The sequence below is a fragment of the Scyliorhinus torazame genome, chromosome 7 (assembly GCF_047496885.1).
Source record: "Scyliorhinus torazame isolate Kashiwa2021f chromosome 7, sScyTor2.1, whole genome shotgun sequence".
Classification (NCBI taxonomy): domain Eukaryota; kingdom Metazoa; phylum Chordata; class Chondrichthyes; order Carcharhiniformes; family Scyliorhinidae; genus Scyliorhinus; species Scyliorhinus torazame.
Window position 1 is genome coordinate 168,714,200 of NC_092713.1, and position 21,480 is coordinate 168,735,679.

Here is a 21,480-nt window from a genome sequence, read left to right on the forward strand (position 1 = left end):
TTATTTCTGTATGTTCAGCTCCTAAGGGGGTCAAAAGGCATTGAGAATCAACCTCCACTGAGGTCAATTCCCAGTTCCCTATTGATGCACAATCAATACTCTCGAGACAAAGAGGAGTCATATCTAATCGGCTTTAATCAGCTAGAATTGTACCCAGCAGCGATGATACAGAAAGTGAAGGCTGCTGGGACGGCATTGGGTCTTATACCCCGCCTCTCAGGGCGGGGCTATGTACATTATCCAATGGTAGACCCCTCGGTCTAGCCAATGGTCATTCACCTCTCAGGTACCGCAATATCTGGTATTATCACACCTATTAAGGCTTGGGACCGATATTCAGTCCTGGAAGGAACTTTTACCATCTCTTCTGCCCCAAATGGCCCCACTGGAGGCAAGTGGATGATTCCCAAGAGTAGCCTGTCTCACCCTAAATTACGATGAAAAGCTGGTTCAAAAACACCTTCCCCTTTTATAAGGTTTGAACAAGAAGTGTATGATTATATTAGTATTTTCTTTTCTTTCTTTAATATGTTTATTCAAATTTTCCAACAAAGTTTTTAACAAACCCCCCCCCCCCCATAACAAAAAGAAACACAAACCCAACAGTCAAAAATTATACAAAACTTTTACATTGGGTTTCCCCATATACAGTAACCCCCCCATATGACATTCAAAGGTACCCGTAGGGAAGCCCCCCCACCACCACCCTTGGGTTGCTGCTGCTGCTGACCTCCTCCTTACGCTCCGCGAGATAGTCTAGGAACGGTTGCCACCGCCTGAAGAACCCCTGCACAGACCCTCGTAAGGCAAACTTTATCCTCTCCAGCTTAATGAACCCTGCCATGTCATTTACCCAGGCTTCCACACTGGAGGGCTTCGCGTCCTTCCATAATAGCAAGATCCTCCGCCGGGCTACCAGGGACGCGAAGGCCAGGATACCGGCCTCTTTCGGCTCCTGCACTCCCGGCTCGTCCGTTGCCCCAAATAGTGCCAACCCCCAACTCGGCTTGACCTGGACTTTCACCACCTTGGACATAGTCCTCGCGAAACCCCTCCAAAACCCATCCAGTGCCGGGCACGACCAGAACATGTGGACGTGATTCGCCGGGCTTCCCGAGCACCACCCACATCTATCCTCCACCCCAAAGAACCTAATCAACCTCGCCCCTGTCATATGCGCTCTGTGAATAACCTTGAATTGTATTAAGCTGAGCCTGGCGCAAGAGGAGAAAGAATTAACCATACTCAGGGCATCAGCCCACAGACCCTCATCTATCTCCTCCCCAAGCTCCTCCTCCCACTTGCCCTTTAACTCCTCTAACGAGGCCTCCTCCTCTTCTTTCAGCTCCTGGTAGATCGCCGAAACCCTGCCTTCTCCAACCCATACACCCAAAATCACCCTGTCCTGAGTCCCCTGTGCCGGGAGCAGCGGGAATTCCCTCACCTGCCGCCTCACAAACGCCCTCACTTGCATATACCTGAAAGCATTTCCCGGGGGTAACCCAAACTTCTCCAGCGCCCCTAGGCTCGCAAACGTCCCTTCTATAAACAGGTCCCCCATTCTTCTAATCCCTGCCCGATGCCAGCTCCAAAATCCCCCATCCTTCCCGGGACGAACCGATGGTTCTCCCGAATCGAGGACCAATCCGAGGCTCCCACCTCGCCCGTGTCGTCTCCACTGCCCCCAGATCTTCAACGTCGCCGCCACCACCGGACTCGTGGTGTACCTTGTCGGCGAGAGCAGCAGCGGTGCCGTTGCCAGCGCATATTAGTATTTTCATTATTGCTCATGTACATTAACTCTCGTGGCAACATGTACAAGCCAGAGCTACAAGGAGCACTGCTGATGATGGTTGTGCATGAAACCTGTACAGAAATTCCCAGCATTTGATTTGATTGATTTGGATTTGGTTAATGAGTAGAGAAAGGTTTCCAGTATTACAAAAATGGATGTGACAAAATACAGATTTAAAACCAACATCTCGTTCACACAGCCTAACAACCATACATTTGTGGCCTTGACCGATAATACCTCAGCTGGATACTGGAACCGTTTTGTCCACACATCCCCTTTAATAACACCACAAGTACTGTTTTGGTCAATTCAGCTTGCAGAGTAGTAGGATTGTGAGAGTGTCCTTCCCACTCTCAAGCCCACATCCAAGGGACAGCTCTCTGCATGTCACAGGACAGCAAATGGTACAGCCAAACATGCTAAACTGCCATCCATCTTTTGAATCAGCAGGTGCATTGGACTTCGAATTCCAACACTGCTATAAACCTTAGTGACAAATATGTCCGCATTCAATGCCAGACTCCTACCCAAATTTAATTGCCAAAATTGCTATACTTCATGGACTACCTGCAGCAAAACCTCTATTAACTTTTCGCTTCATTTTTTGTTAAACTGCTAAATGCTTGAAGGGGAAAAACATACAGGTTTACGGAGAATGGGACTAATTCGTTAGCCTTATGAAAAAGTCAGCACAGGCTCAATGGGCAAAATGGTCTCATTCTGTGCTGGACTATTCTATGATCACAGTATACTCTCCCTTGTAGGTCAAAACTACAAGTGGCCCAATCCTTGATTTTGATTTTGTAAAAGCAAAGAAGTATTACGATCCCGGAACAAGCCCCAACAGTGGCTCGGATACGGGACCAAAACCCCAATATTTTCTTTTAATTTTGTAAGACTATGAAGAAAGGATATCTCGCTCCACAAGTGCTTTCACGCAAAATAGGGATATGGTATATTAAAACAAACTTTATTAATAACACGGTATTAAATTATCTTTCACATCACACCAGAAAATAGCTCACAATTACCTCTTAAACAATGCTAATCAACACAGTAACACAATAACCCTTAACTGCTATCTTTATTTCCACTCAAATAATAAAAACATTTCAGATCGCTATTCACTTAATAGTTAGCACTCAGGGATACTTGCTGGAGGGGTGGCATGTGGCACAGTGGTTAGCACTGGGACTGCGGCGCTGAGGACCCAGTTTCGAATCCTGGCCCTGGGTCACTGTCCGTAGGAGTTTGCACATTCTCCCCATGTCTGCGCGGGTTTCACCCCCACAACCCAAAGATGTGCAGGTTAGATGGATTGGCCATGCTAAATTGCCCATTAATTGGGGGGGGGGGGGGGGGGGGGGGGAAATAATCGGGTACTCAAAATTTTTTTTAAAGGAATACTTTCTGGAATGAGATGTCTTCAATGCTTCACTTGGAGAAAGAGAGATCTTTGGAAACAGCTTAGAGAAAGAGACCAACACCCTGTTAGAATAATGCAGAATCGCTGGCTGTTTTTCTTCAGAAACCTTCTCAACTCACCTTCCACCCAAAAATTCTGAAAACACCGTTATCATCTGACTGCTTCAACCCCTGGCTCCTCCCATTAAGTGCATCATCTCATTAAACTGAATACAATGTCTCTAATTAACTTCTCTTCAGGCAAGCCTCTTACTGTAAATAAAAATCCAGGAGCCCAAACTTTTATGATGCTTTAATTGCATCTCCGGCTCCAAAAAGCCAAGCTGTCTTGCAAACTAGAATTTTTGAGAACACTACTGCAGCAATCATACACATACTAACCCAGGCTTTTAATGCTGACTGGATCAAATACATATAATACAATATATCTGAAACTCCTACATTCATCATGGAGAACTGAAGAAGTGAAAACACCAACCCTGCAGCCATAATGAACAAGGGTGGGGGATTTTTAAAGGAATTCTCGATGCATAATTAAATCTTTCAAAACATCCTTTTGACAGAGCTTAAAGCAATTGCTTCACTGCAAAATAAAAACAAAAACCACTCTGAGCACACAATAAAGGACAGCAATGAGAAAATCATTGAAAGCCAGCTGTTAAAAAGGACGTCAGCTTTGAGATGCCGGTTCATTTACCAAAGAGCAATTTCATAGGATCACAGATGGTTACAGCACAGGTGGTGATTCAGCTATCCCCAACTTGCCCCACTCCCTGCCCTTTTCCCTGTAACTCTGAATTTCTTACCTTCAGCTAGTTAGCCAATTCTCCTTTGAAACCCACAATTGAACCTGCCTCTAACGCACTCTCAAACAATGTATTCCAGACCTAACCACTCATTGTGTAGAATAATTTAATGTTGCTTTTGTTTTTTTTTCACCAATCACCTTAAATCTGCGTCCTCTGGTTCGCAAGTGCTTGGACAACCAATGCAAACAGTTTCTCTCTACCTTCACCCATGATCCATGGTCAGTTTCTGCCATGGGTCTCCATGTGACTGAACAGGTCAATTCCCATCCTGCAGATCTTTGTGCACATGCCGCAGGATGTCCCACGAGCCAGTGGGATCCCGAGTGAAAGATTTGCTTCCTTTTCATACCTTCTGTGTCACTGCTCTGCCTCATCATTAGGATGAGCTCGTGCAGCCTGATGGGCAAGTTGTCACCATTTTGATAGCAAGTTCATGCCCCTCATTGCCAATGCTGCCACATTTCAGAGAGAGCTACTGAGTGACTTTGAAGTATTTTCTTTGCCCTCTCCTGGAATACTGGTCATTTGAGAATTGAGAAAACAGGAGACACAACGACGAAGGTATTGCTGATGGAATTTCTCTATCTCTCATACATATCACTGATACATAGTCTGCGTCTCACTGCAGTACAGGAGTGTGGTGACAACAACTGCTCTGTATACCAGGACCTCTGCTAACTTGTAGAGGCCAAACACTCAATGGTGTAGTTGGTAGAAGGCTGACTGACAACTGTTCCAGTGTTGGATCCTCTTGTCATTGGTGGCCTTTTAAGAGAGGTGGCTGTCAAGTTTGGGACATGCTCAGAATATTCCAAAGTCACATTTAACCTCTTAACTGAAGATCATTCTCCGGAATCTTTTCCACACCCTCTCTAAAGCCTTCACATTCTTCCTAAGGTGCAGTGTCAAGAATATTCTAGTTGAGGCCAAATCAATGTTTTATATGGGTTCATCATATGGTGGTACATTGGTTAGCAGTGCTGCCTCACAGCACCAGGGACCCGGCTTCAAATCAGACCTTGGGTGACTGTATGTGTGGAGTTTGTACATTCTCCCCGTGTCTGCATGGGTTTTCTCCAGGTGCTCCGGTTTCCTCCCACAGTCCAAAGATGCACAGGTTAGTTGGATTGACCATGCTCTTAGGGATTGCAGGAATAGGGTGGGGGATTGGGCCTCGGTAGGGTACTCTTTCGAAGGTTCAGTGCTGAATGGCCCTCCTCCTGCATCTAGGGATTCAATGAACTTGCTTTTGTTCCTGTTTCTAAAGTTGAGGATCTGCGGATGCTTTTCAACTACTGTGTCAACAATTTTCTCTGCCACCTTCAATGATTGATGCATATATACCCCAGATCGTTGTTCTTGCACCTCCTTCAGAATTACATCTTCAGTTTATATTGCTTCTCCCTATTCTTATCAAAACATGTCACTTCACACTTCTCTGCAGTAAATTTCAGCTGCTACTTATTTTCTAATTCCACCAGTCACTCTATGCCCTCTTGATGTTTAGCACTATCCTCCTCACCGTTCGCAATACTCCCAAGTAATGATCACATGCAAATTTTGAAATAGTGCCCTCTATATGCAAGTCTAAGTCATTAATATTTATTAAGAAAAGCAATGGTCCAAGTGCCGACCCCTGGAGAATGCCACAGTGCACCTTCCTCCAGCCTTCACCATTACACCCTGTTTCCTGACAATCACGCAGTTTTGTATCCCTGCTGTCATTGTCCCTTTTATTCCATGGGCTTGCACCTAGCTGATCTCTTTCAGAAATGCAGGTTTGCAGAAATGCAACATCAACCGCATCATCCCTCTCTGTTAAATCATTTTTAAAAACTCAATCGCATTAGTTAATCTTGTTTTGCAAGTTAGTTAATCTACCTTTATCCAAGTGATTGTTAATTTTGTTATGGATTGTCGTTTTTAAGAGTTTTTGACCACGGAGGTTAAATTGACTGGCCTGTAAATACTGGGTTTCTCATTCTCAAAATTTTGTTTTGAACAAGGGTGTAACATTTGCAATTCTCCAATCCTCTGGCACCAACTCATATCCAAGGAGAATTGGAAGATTATAGCGAGTCGCTTGGCAGCTTCCACCCTTGTTTCCTCAATCTTCTGGATGCATCCTATCCGGCCCTGGTGACTTATCAACTTCATGCACAGTCAGCCTTTCTAATTCCTCCCTTTATCAATTTTTAGCCCAACAACTCCCTCCTTGACTATGATTTGGAAAGTAAACTTGCAGGATTACAGCGATTGCTCTTCAGAGAGCCAGAATGAACACAATGAGCAAATGGCCTCCTTCTGTGCCTTAATCACGCAATGATTTGGGCAGCAACTTCTTCCTTGGCTAAGACAGATGCAAAGTACTCATTTAATGCCTCAGCCATACCTTATTTCTACATGCCTAGATCCCCTTTTTGATCACTAATTGACCCCACCTCTTCTCTTACTTCTCAATTAATATTTATGTGTCTATAGAAGACTTTTGGATTCCCTCATATGAGTTCCGGACTCTTCTCATATTTCTCTATTGTCTCTCATTTCCTTTTTCACTTCCATATTAAGCCTGGTTCTCGCTTGCATTCTCAACTTAACCCATTTTGCTTCATCTTACCCTCTTTTGCTTTTGTTACCCATGGATCTCCAGCTATGATTGCCCCCTCTATCCCTTTTGTGGGAATGTGCCTTGACTGCACCCAAACCATCTTCTCTTTAAAGACAGAAAATTGCAATTATGTTTTTTTCTGGTCATGCATTAATCACTTGATTACTCAAATTATTAGAAGTTCACATAAGAAACTATTTTAGTTCAACAGTGGTGAATGCATGATACTATGTTGCCAAGTACTGGAGAACCTAAATATTTTTTCTGCACTTTATCCATTTAGTTCAGGAACTGTTAAAGTGGAGTCAAGAGCGCAGCACGGTGGCGCAGTGGGTTAGCACTGCAGCCTCACTGCACCGAGGTCCCAGGTTCGATCCCGGCTCTGGGTCACTGTCCGTGTGGAGTTTGCACATTCTCCCTGTGTTTGTGTGAGTTTCGCCCCCACAACCCAAAAATGTGCAAGCTAGATGGGTTGGCCACGTTAGATTGCCCCTTAATTGGAAAAAATTAATTGGGTACACAAAATTTTTTTTTAAAGTGAAGTCAAGTGCTAATACTTTCATGTAAATTGCATAGCGCTTGGAACTTAGATAAATTCCAAAGAGAGTTTAAAGGGTGAACACAAAATTGCTGACAAACAGTAATCCAGATCGGATTATATTTCCCGTGTGGCCTAGGAGCTGTATTACACCGTGTTGCAAGGCCAGCATTTATAGGTAAGACCTAAGAGATACATACCTCTTCCAACAGAAGCAACCTCCTCTCACAAGGACACATGCTGGGCAGTATGGTAGCACAGTGGGTAGCACGGTTGCTTCACAGCTCCAGGGTCCCAGGTTCGATTCCCGGCTGGGTCACTGTCTGTGCAGAGTCTGCACGTTCTCCTCGTGTCTGCGTGGGTTTCCTCCGGGTGCTCCGGTTTCGTCCCACAAATCCCAAAAGACATGTTGTTAGGTACTTTGGACATTCTGAATTTTCCCTCTGTGTACCTGAACAGGCTCCAGAATGTGGCGACTAGGGGCATTTCACAGTAACTTCATTGCAGTGTTAATGTAAACCTACTTGTGACAAAGATTATTATTATGTGCAACAGTTGAGATCGCCTGAAAGCAAAGGTTTTGACACGGCAGCATTATACCATGCTATTGTTGACAGGAACGGAAGGAGTACCATGTACAAGCTGGATGTAAAACGAGCTTGTGCAATATTGAGCATTCTTCGAAAGAAACTGTTGGCTATTAAACCAGCAAATGCCGAATTTATCGCAAGGTAGATAGGTCCACATGCAAAATACTTTGTCTAATTCAGGAAGCTGTTGAAACCACCCAAGAAACATTTCCATCACATTTGGGTTGGGAATACTAGGTTGTAGATCTCGTGAAAGTAATGTATTATCTGACATTCTCGAAACCCAAGCTTGGCTCTCTAGGGCTAGGCCCAACTGCGGACAAGTGTAATATTTGCCGAGTAGATTGTGTTATAAACAAAATAATTGCACTAATTTACCCACATTTGAGAAACTGGTGGTCATCAAATGTTGCCTTTCTATAGTTAGGTCAACATGCAGGCACTGCCAATCTTTGATTCCAATTTACCTGGGACAGGCCCATTCTCAACTCACTGAAATTGGTCCTTCGCCAATGAAGTATTATGTAACTCAAGACCGGTGTTGCACACTGTTGCACAATCCAGTACTCTTTGCTATTATTTCGAAAACAACAGCTAATTGTTTAACAAGAATCACGCAGATCATGGTTCAAAGAGTTGCAAACTGCAAATAAGCATTCAAGTGATGAAAGCGTGGACAATGCATGCAATTTCAACAGCTACTTCCTACCTTCACCAATTTGTCCAGTGAGAAAGACTGTGCTCGACATCAAGGAGCCCTATCAAAAAACTGGAGTCAATGGGAATCAGGGGAAAACTATCTGCTGGTTGGAGTCATACCCAGCACAAAGGAAGATGGTTGTGGTGTTTAGAGGTCAATCATCTCAGTTCCAGGACATCATTGCAGGAGTTCCTCAGGATAGTGTCTTAGGCTCAACCATCTTCAGCTGTTTCATCAATGACCTTCCTTCCAACATAAGGTCAGAAGTGGGGATGTTTGCGGATAACTGCACAATGTGCTGCACCATTCACGACTCCTCAGATAATAAAGCAGTCCATGTCCAAATGCAGCAAGACCTGGATAATATCCAGACTTGGGCTGACAAGTAGTAAGTAACATTCCCGCCACACAAGTACCAGGCAATAACCATCTCCAACAAGAGAGAATCTTTCCCTCGCCGCTTGACATTCATTGGCATTACCATCGCTGAATCCCCCACAATGAACCTCCTGGGGGTCACCATTGATCAAAAACTGAACTAGCCATATAAATACTGTGGCTTCCAGAGCAGGTCAGAAGCTAAGAATGCTGCATCGAGTAACTCACCTCCTGATTCCCCAAAGCCTGTCCACCATCTACAAAGCACAAGTCAGCACAAGCCTAGCCAGCAGTGCCCACATCCCATGAATGAATAAAACAAATCACCAAAATCAAACGTATCAAATCAGCTCCTTTCAGCACAAATTGTGCCACATAAATCATTTGTGAAAAAATGGAATGAAGGCACACCCAAGGAGTGGTCAAAACCAGATTTCAAGGCTGTTGCTTCATTCCTGCATGCCAAATGCCTTGATGATTTTGCTGTTTTGTGTGTACATATTACTCACTACATTAAACCAGAAAAAGACTACCACTAACTGAGTGCCAATATTGTTCAACAATCCTGCTGTTAATTATGGCACGAAGGCTAAGGCGGATCACAGACAGGAGATTTATTTTACTTAAAATATAGTTTACTCATAAAATTTGTAGAAGTACATGATGAAACATTTCAACTTGGAACTTATTTGGCAAAAATAAACTTTATTCATAAAATATCTAAAAGAAACATTACAAAACATTTCAAATTGTTACAACAGGAAAGTGCATTGATATTCACTTTTCCTTCAAAGATCAAGATGCACTCTTGAGGTGCTTCAATTCAGTAATGAGAACATTAGGAACATTACAATATCGTTGTTAGAGAGAGTACAATTATGTTCAAATGATCTACATTGGTCATGTTGCAGTCTGCAGTTCTTCAATGCAGTTACATGAGGTTAGGATGAAGCACACGGAGGGGTTTTACATGGTTACCAGCCCCTCGATGCACATTGGCCTCACATAGTGGCCTTACCCCAGGGAGCCTTGGCGGTGGCTGCCCCATGTTCGAAAGCGGCTCTCAGCATGTAGCCCTGGGACCTTGCAATACTGTCGTGGACAACTCCTAGCGCTGGAAAACGAACAAGTTTCGAGCTGACCAACGAGTGTCTTTCACCAAGTTGACGATCCGCCATCAGCAGTTGATGTTTGTCTCAGTGTCCGCCCGTCCCCGGGATCAGCTCGTAGAGCACAAGAGTCCTGCGTCACAGAGCTGCTGGAGGTGAACATCGACAAATACCATTGCATCTCCCTCCAGACCATCTTTCCAAAGGCACATTCCACAAGGAGATGTGCGACCGCCTCCTCTTCTCTCCCCCCCCCCCCCCCCCCCCCCCATCCCCTTTTAGGGCAGTATGCAATGAGATGTATTGAAGAGACTTCGGGCATGCATGAAGGATCTGACATGGAGTGTCCTTCTCACCACTGTCTGAATTAGACCTTGGTGCTTGTTTGAAAGTTCTGGTGCTGTGGAATTCTGCCGACGACTACTCAGAGAACCATCTGACATGATCCACCATCTCAGTTTCTCGCAGAGCCTCAGGGACGCTTTTTTTTTTTAAAAAAGGGACGTGTGGTCAAAGGTGTTTTTCTCAACAATCTTTTCCACGAGGGACAGGTGACACGGCACAGTCCAACTACGTGGAGCATTCCGCGGCAACATGGCCAGGCCCATCCTTCACAACACCGGGGACAGGTAGAACCTCAGTACATTGTGGCACTTGGGATACCGAGGATCCAAGCACACAGCCTGATGCAGCCACACAAAGGTGGCCATCACGATGAGGGCAGCAATGAGTACATTTCCCCCTCCCTTAGCCAGAGATTTGTACATGGTGTCCCTTCGGACATGCTCTTTGATCTCCAGATCAACTTGAAAATGGCTCTGGTGGTACAGGATTGGGGTATGGGCCAGACCTGTGTCACATACAGCAACACTGAGAGCACCTCACACCTGATGATTAGGTTCTTAATCCGCAATGAAGAGGGAGCGCCGCTCCCGCATGCCCAGTTTCTGTTCACCTTGGTAATATGCCAAAAACGGGAAGGAGCCCCAGCCGCTCCAAAGCAGGTCTCCAGCACCTTCAGGCAGTCTGACCTGACAGTGAAGGGGACGAAGGATTATTCAGCTCAGTTCCCAAAGGGCATGGCCTCGCTCTTATCACAATTTACTTTGGCTCCCGAGGCCAGTTCGAAGGCCAGGCTCCCAGGCATTCATTAGCCTGCACACCAACAATGAATCCGAGCACAAGACAATGATGTATCCATGTACAGCCCTGTTCTCAAGCTTTGGCTTGAGTGCCTCCGCTGCCCAAAACGTCACTCCCGCATATTCCCGAATCCTTCCTGATGGATCGTAAGATGAACGTAAGGCCTCTGAGGCAAAGAGTGAAGCTTGTGACTCTTCACTTCTTGAAGATCCTCCTTGACATATTCTGCATGTTTTTCTGGAGTCGGGACATTTCCCCCCATCTCTTTCTCATCTTCTGAACACCTTTAAGGATGAAAAACATCGATGCTGGCCTTTGCTTCTGAAACAGAGATTTCACGGTTCTCCAACCTTTGTAATCCCTTTTGAGTTCTTTGAGGTTCTCTGGGGTCAACAGTTTCACATTCAGCTTCCATTGTCCTACTGTCCACCCTCTGGTCTTCCTGCAAGTGATGTCAGCCAGTAGGAGGCAGTGGTCAGAGAAGACAACCAGCTTGGCATCGGTGGACTTGACGTTGGTGTACTTGACCATGAACGCATGGGACACAAACAGGAAGTCTATCCTAAAGTGGACATAGCTGTCTGGCCACAACCATGTGCACCTACACTCCGTCTGCAGGGCTGCTGAACACGTCGTGCATCATAGACTCTTTTACCATTTCCATCGCCAATTGTCCAGCCGCATCGACATTGCAGTGGAAGTCACCGGCCATAATGGCCAGTCTGGAAGTAGCCAGCAGCGGTGGGAACTGAAGGACAGCCAGCTGCTCATTCTTTGCAGCCAGAGTGTGCACGTTAATGAATCTGAGATGAGCATTTTTGTGTGTTTACAATGAGGAGTCCATCAACCTCCTCCTTAACTTCAGTGATGGTGAAATTGTAACCCCACAACAGAATACCCAGGCCGGAGGAATGGCAAACATTTCCTCCTGACCAGATAGATGGCCCCTAGAATCACTAGCTCGACCACTGTCTGTAGCTGCTGAGGATTAGTATCCCATACTCCTGCAGGAAGAGAAGGTCAGCTTTCACTTTGGCCAGACAACCAAAGTTAGCAACACATCGCAAAGTACCTTTAATACTTTGCAGGTTAATAGATGTCATTTTTAAGTCCATTTTAAAAAGTAGATTTACCAGTCACAAATTCCAGAGTCTATTCAGTTGCAGATTTGAGTTGCTGGGTGTGTTTCAGCATGGATGTGGTGTTCACAAGCTGTTTCAGGGTTGCAGGGCTGAGAAACTAGTCTTGGACTTCAGTTTCCTCCCACAGTCCAAAGATGTGCAGGTTAGATAGATTGACCATGATAAATTGCCCTTAGCGTCCACATGTTAGGTGGAGTTACCTAGCACTTTTAGCAGCATGGTAACACAGTGGTTAACACTACTGCCTCACAGCGCCACGGGCCCGAGTTCAATTCTTGCCTTGGGTCACTGTCTGTGTCGAGTTTGTATATCCTCCCCGTGTCTGCGTGGGTTTCCTTCGGGTGCTCCAGTTTCCTCCCACTGTCCAAAAATGTGCAGGGGTAGGTGGATTGACCATGATAAATTGCCCCTTAAGTGTCCAGGGATTTGGAGGTTAGGTTGTGGGGTTTACAAGGATTGGGCAGAGCGGGCAGGGGGTGGACATGGGTAGAGTGCTCATTCAAAGGTTCAGTGCAGACTCAATGGGCCAAATGGCCCCCTTCTGCACTGTAAGGATTCTATGATTATCACACTGTTTCTCAAGTTCCCTTTTTTAAAATAGTATTTTTATTAAAAATGTCATAATTAACAAACATAATCTAAACTACAACACAACTCTGAAAATTGTTCAAACAAGGAAAGAGATGTTATATATATTTTATTTTTTTTAAAATAATTTTTATTAAAGTTTTCACAAAATATCAACAACAAAATGTAAAAGGAACCCAATAGAATTAAATACAAAACAACCTCGTGCCCCCCTCCACCCATACATAAATAATAAATTAACACCCCAAATTAACACACAGCAAATATATACACCCCCTCAGATCCCCCAGTACAGACAAACAAAAGTAAAATAGAACCCACCCCACTCCCAGGTTGCTGCTGCTGCTGACCATTGTCTAACGCTCTGCCAGGAAGTCCAAGAACGGTTGCCACCGCCTGAAAAACCCTTGCACCGATCCCCTTAAGGCAAATTTCACCCTCTCCAATTTAATAAACCCCGCCATATCGTTGATCCAGGATTCCACGCTTGGGGGCCTCGCATCCTTCCACTGAAGAAGAATCCTTCGCCGGGCTACCAGGGACGCAAATGCCAGAATACCGGCCTCTTTCTCCTTCTGCACTCCTGGCTCCCCTGCAACCCCAAATATTGCGAGCCCCCGCCCGATTTGACCCTGGATCCTACCACCCTCGACACTGTCCTTGCTACGCCCTTCCAAAATTCCTCCAGCGCTGGGCATGCCCAGAACATATGGGTGTGGTTTGCTGGGCTCCTTGAGCACCTAACACACCTGTCCTCACCCCCAAAAAACCGGCTCATCCTTGTCCCGATCATGTGTGCCCTGTGCAGCACCTTAAACTGTATGAGGCTGAGCCACGCGCATGAAGAGGAAAAGTTCACCCTCCCAAGGACATCTGCCCACGTCCCCACCTCGATCTCCTCCCACACTCCTCCTCCTACTTACCTTTCAGCTCCTCCACCGAAGTCTGCTCCTCCTCCTGCATCACCTGGTATGTTGCAGAGATCTTCCCCTCTCCAACCCACACCCCCGAGAGCACCCTGTCCTGTACCGTGCGTGTCAGCAGCAGCGGGAATTCCACCACTTGCCGCCTGGCAAATGCCCTTACCTGTAGATACCTAAAGGTGTTCCCCGGGGGGGGAGCCTGTCCGTCTCCTCCAGCTCACCCAGGCTCGCGAACTTCCCATCCACAAACAGGTCCCCCAACCTTCTTATCCCTGCCCTGTGCCACCCCAAAAACCCTCCATCTATTCTCCCTGAGACATACCGGTGGTTCCCCCGTATCGGGGTCCACACCGAGGCCCCCACTTCCCCCGTGCTGCCTCCATTGCCCCCAGATTTTGAGGGTAGCCGCCACCACCAGGCTCGTGGTATACCTCATTGGAGGGAGCGGCAGCAGCCTTGCAGAGGAGCCGCTTGGCGATATGGACGCCCTTTTCCGCCTTGCCATTTGACTGGGGATGCAGAGGGCTGGCTGTAACGTGTGTGAAGCCATACGAAGCGGCAAAAGACCATTCTTGGCTCACAAAACAGGGCCCATTGTCCGACATGACGGTAAGCGGAATGCCACCGAAAGCGGAATGCCATGGCAAGCGAAGGTTTCCATGCATGCCCTGATGACAGCTGGCAATGTCAAATCTTGCAGGCGTACGACCTCTGGATAATTTGAAAAATAATCAATTATGATGACGTAGTCCCTGCCGAGCGCATGAAAAAGGTCCACACCCACCTACGTCCAGGGGGACGTTACCAACTCATGGGGCTGAAGCGTCTCAGGGGTTGCGCCGGCTGAAACCTTTGGCAGGTGGGGCAGTTGAGCACCATGTTGGCGATGTCGTCGCTGATGCCCGGTCAGTATACAGCTTCTCGGGCCCTCCGCCTGCACTTCTCAACCCCGAGATGGCTTTCGTGTAATTGTTCGAGGACTAACCTGTGCATGCTGTGTGGAATCACAATCTGGTCCAGCTTTAGGAGGACACCGTCAATGACGGCCAAGTCGTCCCGGCCATTGTAGAATTGGGGGCACTGTCCTTTGAGCCACCCTTCCATCATGTGGCGCATCACACGTTGTAGAAGGGGGTCAGCCGCAGTCTCCCGGCGAATATGGGCCAGACTGGCATCATTAGCTGGCAGATTGGCCGATGTGAAGGCCACATGCGCTCCGACCTGACATACGAACCCCCCGATTCGGGCGGTGTGCTCACTGCTCTGGACAGGGCATCCGCAATGATGAGGTCCTTTCCCGGGGTGTAGACCAGTTGGAAGTCGTACCTCCGGAGCTTGAGCAGAATGCGCTGGAGGCGAGGGGTCATCTCATTCAGGTCCTTTTGTATGATGCTGACCAGGAGGCGATGGTCGGTTTCCACGGTAAACCGAGGGAGACCATATACGTAGTCATGGAACTGATCTATGCCGGTTAACAAACCCAGGCACTCCTTCTCAAACTGCGCATAGCGCTGTTCTGTGGGGGTCATGGCCCGCGAGGCATAGGCGACCGGGGCCCATGATGCAGTGTTGTCCCGTTGCAGGAGTACTGCCCCAATGCCGGACTGGCTGGCATCAGTCGAGATCGTCGTATCTCGAGAAATGTCGAAGAACGCCAATACCGGCGCTGTGGTGAGCTTAATCTTGAGCTCCTCCCATTCCTTCTGGTGTGCGGGCAGCCACTGGAACTCCGTAGTCTTCTTCACTAGGTGGCGAAGAGCCGTTGTGTGGGAGGCAAGGTTGGGAATGAACTTCCCCAGGAAGTTGACCATCCTGAGAAAGCGTAGCACTGCCTTCTTGTCTGCCGGCTGCGGCTTGGCTGTAATAGCTGTCACTTTGTCTGCATCCGGATGCACTCCTGACCGGGATACGTGGTCCCCCAGAAACTTTAGCTCAGTTTGGCCAAAAGAACACTTGGCTCGGTTGAGGCGCAGGCCGTGCTCTCGTATCCGAGCAAAGACGCGCTGGAGACGACTGATGTGCTCCTGTGTGGTGGACCAGATGATGACGTTGTCAACATAGACGCGCACCCCTTCGATGCCCTCCATCATCTGTTCCATGATTCTGTGAAACACCTCGGATGCCGAGATGATGCCAAACGGCATTCTGTTGTAGCAGAACCTGCCAAAGGAAGTGTTGAAGGTACACAGCTTCCTGCTGGACTCATCTAGTTGAATCTGCCAAAAACCCTTTGAGGCATCAAGCTTTGTAAAAATTTTAGCCCGGGCCATTTCGCTCGTGATCTCTTCCCGTTTGGGTATGGGGTAGTGTTCCCTCATGACGTTGTTATTCAGGTCTTTCGGGTCGATGCAGATCCAGAGTTTGCCAGAGGGCTTTTTTACGCACACCATGGAGCTGACCCATGGCGTGGGCTCCGTGACCCGGGAAAGCACTCCTTGGTCCTGGAGATCCTGCAGCTGCTGCTTGAGGCGGTCTTTGAGTGGTGCATCTACGAGGTGCGTGAATGACCGGGGTGGCGTCCGGTTTGAGCCGTATTCTGTAAGTGTAGGGCAGTGTGCCCATGCCCTCGAAAGCCTCCTGGTTGTGGGCGAGGAGCGAGTGGAGCTGTGACCTGAAGTCTGCATCCGGGAAGTCGGACGTGCCTTCTGGAGACAGAGTGTGTACCCACTGAATGAGGTGGAGAACCTTGCACACCCGTGCGCCTAGCAGGGAGTCCTTCGATGATCCAACTATCTCAAAGGACAGTGTGGCTGTGTATGCATTGTGTGTAACCTCGAGCTGGCAGGATCCCATGGCCGGGATGGCATTTCCGTTGTAATCGACCATCTGAAAGCGGGATGGCCGAATCGGTGGTTTGACTTTCAAGGTGTAGAGGGCTGACCATGCAATAAGGTTGGCGGAGGCACCAGTGTCTAAACGGAATGTGATTGGTGATTGGTTGACCATTAGGGTGGCACACCATTCATCACCCGGATTAATGCTGTTGACTGGCATCGGCTGGTGGGTCCTGTCAATAACCGCAACGCGGAAGGCTTCCCGGTCGTCGGTATCACTGGTCTGTACGTCGTCAGGGTATAACTCGGTGTATGGAGGCTGAATGGTCCACACGTCCCTGCGAGGCTGGCGGAATTGGGGAGCGTTGGCAGGTTGAGCTGCTCGACAGCAGGCAGCATAGTGTCCCATCTTGCCACAGCGGAGGCATTGTCGATTCTTTGCTGGACATTGCCGCTTTAAATGTGCGGATCCACAGTTACCACACGTCGGGACGTCATGGCGTTCGTTGCGCCACCGCGCATGCGCAGTTCGGTCCTGCGTAGAGCACGCCTGCGCGTCACGTCCCTCTGCGTCGACATCTCTTTTGGCGCGTACAAGCGCGGGAGGCCGCGGAAAGCGTGCGAAATGGCCGCCCTCGTCCGGGCCGCGGGCCGGGAGGAACTCGATCGACTGGACCCGCTCGGCCTCGTAGGACCCCTGCCGTGCCAATTCGGCCGCCTGGAATTGGGAGTACCGGCTGGTCGCGTTTTCATGGAGGATGCAGGCTTCGATGGCGGTGGCTAGGGTGAGGCTCTTAATTTTGAGGACCTGCTGGTGTAGGGTGCCCGAGGTGACCCCAAAAACTATCTGGTCCTGAATCATGGAGTCGGAGGTGGCCTCATAGCCGCAGGGCTGCGCGAGGATACGGAGGTGTGTCAGGAAAGATTGAAAAAGCTCATCCTTACCCTGCAGGCGCTGCTGGAAGAGTTACCTCTCGAAGCTATCGTTCACCTCAACGCTGAAGTGTTGCTCAAGTTTTAGAAGGACCGTCTTGTACTTCGCCTTGTCCTCACCTTCCGCGAACACCAGGGAGTTGTAGATGTGGATGGCGTGTTGCCCTGCCGTGGGGAGGAGGAGGGCGATTTTCCTGGTGTCCGATGCATTCTCCCTTTCTGTGGCTTCTAGGAAGAACTGGAAGCGCTGTTTAAACAGCTTCCAGTTGACGCCGAGGTTTCCAGCGATTTGGAGCGGCTGCGGCGGGCTGATGGTGTCCATGGCGTAGGATGGCGGATTCCTGAAGATGTGTAGGTAGGTTTCACAGTTGCTGGGTTCCAATCCTGGTACTATGTCGTGTTGGGTGTTCCGCTATACAGATGAACCAACACGGTTGTAGATGGTACAACTCAGTTTTATTACTCTTAATAACAACATCTGTAAACTTATGACCGTGGTTCGTAATTTACCCATTAACCTGTGGACCTAGCCCTAACACTATCTTAGAGAGGCACTCAGCACATGGTGTATGTCTGAGTGGCTTGCTGTGAGCTCTGTGCCCTGAGCTGTCTCCTGCTGGAATGAGCGGGAACTGTGGTGTTCCCCGTTTTATAGTGCGTGTGCTCTCACTGGTGATTGGCTGTGATGTTGCGTGTGTGTTGATTGGTCCGTTGATCTGTCCATCAGTTTGTATGTGTGTTTGCACCATGATATGTTTATCTGAATATCATGACATGCGACACCATTTGGGATAGGTCCAGACAACCGGTAGTCGCAGCAAAGATATGGGGACCCCGTATCGGGGTCCACACCGAGGCCCCCACTTCCCCCCTATGCTGCCTCCATTGCCCCCAGATTTTGAGGGTAGCCGCCACCACCGGGCTCGTGGTATACCTCATTGGAGGGAGCGGCAGCAGCGCCGTTGCCAGCGCCTCCAGACTCGTACCCTCACAAGGCGACGTCTCCAGCCTCTTCCATACAGCCCCCCCCCCCCCTCCATCACCCACTTGCGCACCATCATTGCATTGGCGGCCCAGTAGTACCCACAGAGGGTGGGCAGTGCCAGCCTCCCCCCATCCCTACTCCGCTCCAGGAACACCCTTCTCACCCTCGGAGTCCCTCGCGCCCACACAAACCCCGTTATGCACCTGTTGACCCGCCTAAAGAAGGCCTTCGGGATAAGAATGGGGAGGCACTGGAACAGGAACAAAAACCTTGGGAGCACCGTCATCTTGACTGACTGCACCCCGCCAGGGACAGCGGCAACGCGTCCCACCTCTTAAACTCCTCCTCCATTTGCTTCCACAGCCTCGTGAAATTAAGTCTCTGGAGGGCCCCCCAGCTCCTGGCCACCTGGACCCCCAAATACCTGAAGCTCCTCTCCGCCCTTTTTAGTGGGAGCTCGCCAATCCCCCTCTCCTGGGTGAGCCAGAAATAACTTGCTCTTACCCATGTTGAGCTTGTACCCTGAGAAATCCCCGAACTCCCTGAGGATCCTCATTACCTCCGGCATTCCCCCCACTGGGTCCGCCACATATAGCAGCAAGTCGTCCGCATATAGCGACACCCTATGCTCCTCCCCACCCCGCACCAACTGTAGCCACCTGGGTTGGCCAACTCCCGATGTAAAATGGAGAACAGCAAAGGCTGCAGGGAAATTCAACCAACACAGGCAGAAACCAGCAGGTGCGAGCTACTGTGTATTAAACTCTGCAAAATCCCAGACAGCATCGATACAAGCAGCCATCTGCATAATAATGTAGCAGCCATCTACATATTAATAAGCGATCCCCGGGAACAATCGCAACATTTGGGACAAACAGAGCTAAGCCAGACTCCCCGGCACCAGCAGGAGCCAACACAAGAGAGGTTAATGGACACCTCAAGACCGCCCATCGATCAGGGAACCGCTCCAGTATTGGAGAAATCGAACCAAGCGATTGGAACAAAGTCCAATCACTTGGAACCAGGTACAGGGTCCGCCCCGAAAGGCGGGAAGCCCCTGGGGACTATAAAGTTAAGCCTCCATGTTCAAATCGTTCTTCTTGACCGGGTCACTCAGCAACGCGAACCAACCTTGACCGTGACCGGTACAGCTGCCGCCGATATCCAGTAAGTCTAAAGTCAACGCTCGCTACGAGATAGGCGCTCCTAGCTACCAATCCATACCAACTTCGAATCCCGCAGACTCAGAACCCGAACGAAAGGCCATTTGCTCCCCTGACCTTGTGGGCCAGTCCGAAGCTAAGTATAGGCCTGTTAGTCGTAGAAGTGTGAGAAATGAACATTGTGTTGTTTTTATGTTGTTTTTACATGTATATACTCTGGTTCACAATTAAGATGTCAACAATGAAGCATGATGGGAAAATTAACATGTCAAGTTCTGAGTAAGCTATAGTGAGCGAATTATTATAACGATGTACCAGAATGACCTTCGGGGAAGAACGGAATGTACAACAGAACTTGCTAAGCAAGGGGGAGATAGCAGGTGCAAGCAAAGGGCCTCATTCTTATCTTTAACTGCCAAATCACTGTGTAAGGGAACTGCCCTGTCTATAGTGTGTGGGATGTGTTTCTCAGGGATGGTTTCCCACGGATTGTATTTTCATGGATTGTATATAACAAAGTGATGCTGTGTGAATTCTTTGTGCCTGCTATTGCTTACGGGAGGCACCCGCTCTTGCAAGATCGATAATAAATACTTCTTCAGAATTTGACTAAGTGTAAATCTTTTATTAAGTGAGCTGTGTTTCTCACAGAAGTAGCTTAGACGTAGAATTTGTGCATGAGTAGCGCTTACTGTGTATAATAAATGTGCTTTGATTTGAATCTTACTAATCGGTGTATTGAGTTATTGATCATTACTTGAACTCGAGCCTCGTGGCGGTATCATAAAGATACCTGGCGACTCGAGAGCAAAGGTTATAAAACAGAGCCAATTGAACCAACCAAAAGTTAGCAACACAACCCCCTCCAGTTCTTCGACTCCCTCAGTGCCATAGCCAGGGGTTCAATCGCCAGTGCGAAGAGCAGGGGGACAGGGGACACCCCGCCTCGTCCCTCGATGCAACCGAAAGTACTCAGACCTCCTCTTGTTCGTGGCCACACTCGCCATCAGGACCTCATACAACAGCCTAACCCACCTGACGAACCCCTCCCCAAACCCGAACCTCTTCAGCACCTCCCACAAGTACCCCCACTCTACCCTATCGAAGGCTTTCTCAGCGTCCATCGCCACCACTATCTCCGCCTCCCCCTCCCTTGCTGACATCATAATAACGTTCAGGAGCCTCCGCACATTCGCGTTCAACTGCCTCCCCTTCACGAACCCCGTCTGGTCTTCGTGGATAACCAGCGCCACCCAATCCTCAATTCTCTTGGCTAAGACCTTCGCCAGCACCTTGGCATCTATAACAACGAAATCGACCTATAAGACCCACATTGCAGGGGATCCTTGTCCCACTTCAGGATCAAGGAGATCAGTGCCCAGGACATCGTCGGGACCCCCTCCCTTGCCTCATTGAAGGTCCTAACCAGCAACAGGCCCAACACGGGCCTGTTTAGCACAGGGCTAAATCGCTGGCTTTGAAAGCAGACCAAGGCAGTCCAGCAGCACAGTTCAATTCCCGTAACAGCCTCCCCGAACAGGCGCCGGAATGTGGCGACTAGGGGCTTTTCACAGTAACTTCATTTGAAGCCTACTTGTGACAATAAGCGATTTATTTTCATTTTCATTTTTTTCACAGGTCCACATATCTTTTGTAGAATTCAACCGGGAAACCGTCCGACCCCGGTGACTTCCCCGCCTGCATGCTCCCTATCCCTTTGGCCAGCTCCTTTAGCCCAACCGGGGCCCCTAATCCCGCCACCAGTCCCTCCTCCACCTTCGGGAACCTCAATTGGTCCAGAAAGCGGCCCATCCCTCCCTCCTCCAGTGGGGGCTCGGACCGATACAGTTCCTCATAAAAGTCCCTGAAGATCCCAT

General features: G+C 48.6%; 1 protein-coding gene and 1 pseudogene across 2 annotated transcripts in view; both read right to left on the reverse strand.

Annotated features, from left to right (window-relative positions):
* rabgap1l (RAB GTPase activating protein 1-like) overlaps nucleotides 1-21,480 on the reverse strand; it is a 934,074-nt gene that overhangs the window by 878,448 nt on the left and 34,146 nt on the right. The gene's annotated exons all lie outside the window — the stretch shown is intronic.
* On the reverse strand, nucleotides 3,764-8,039 carry LOC140427370 (transmembrane protein 126A-like; annotated as a pseudogene).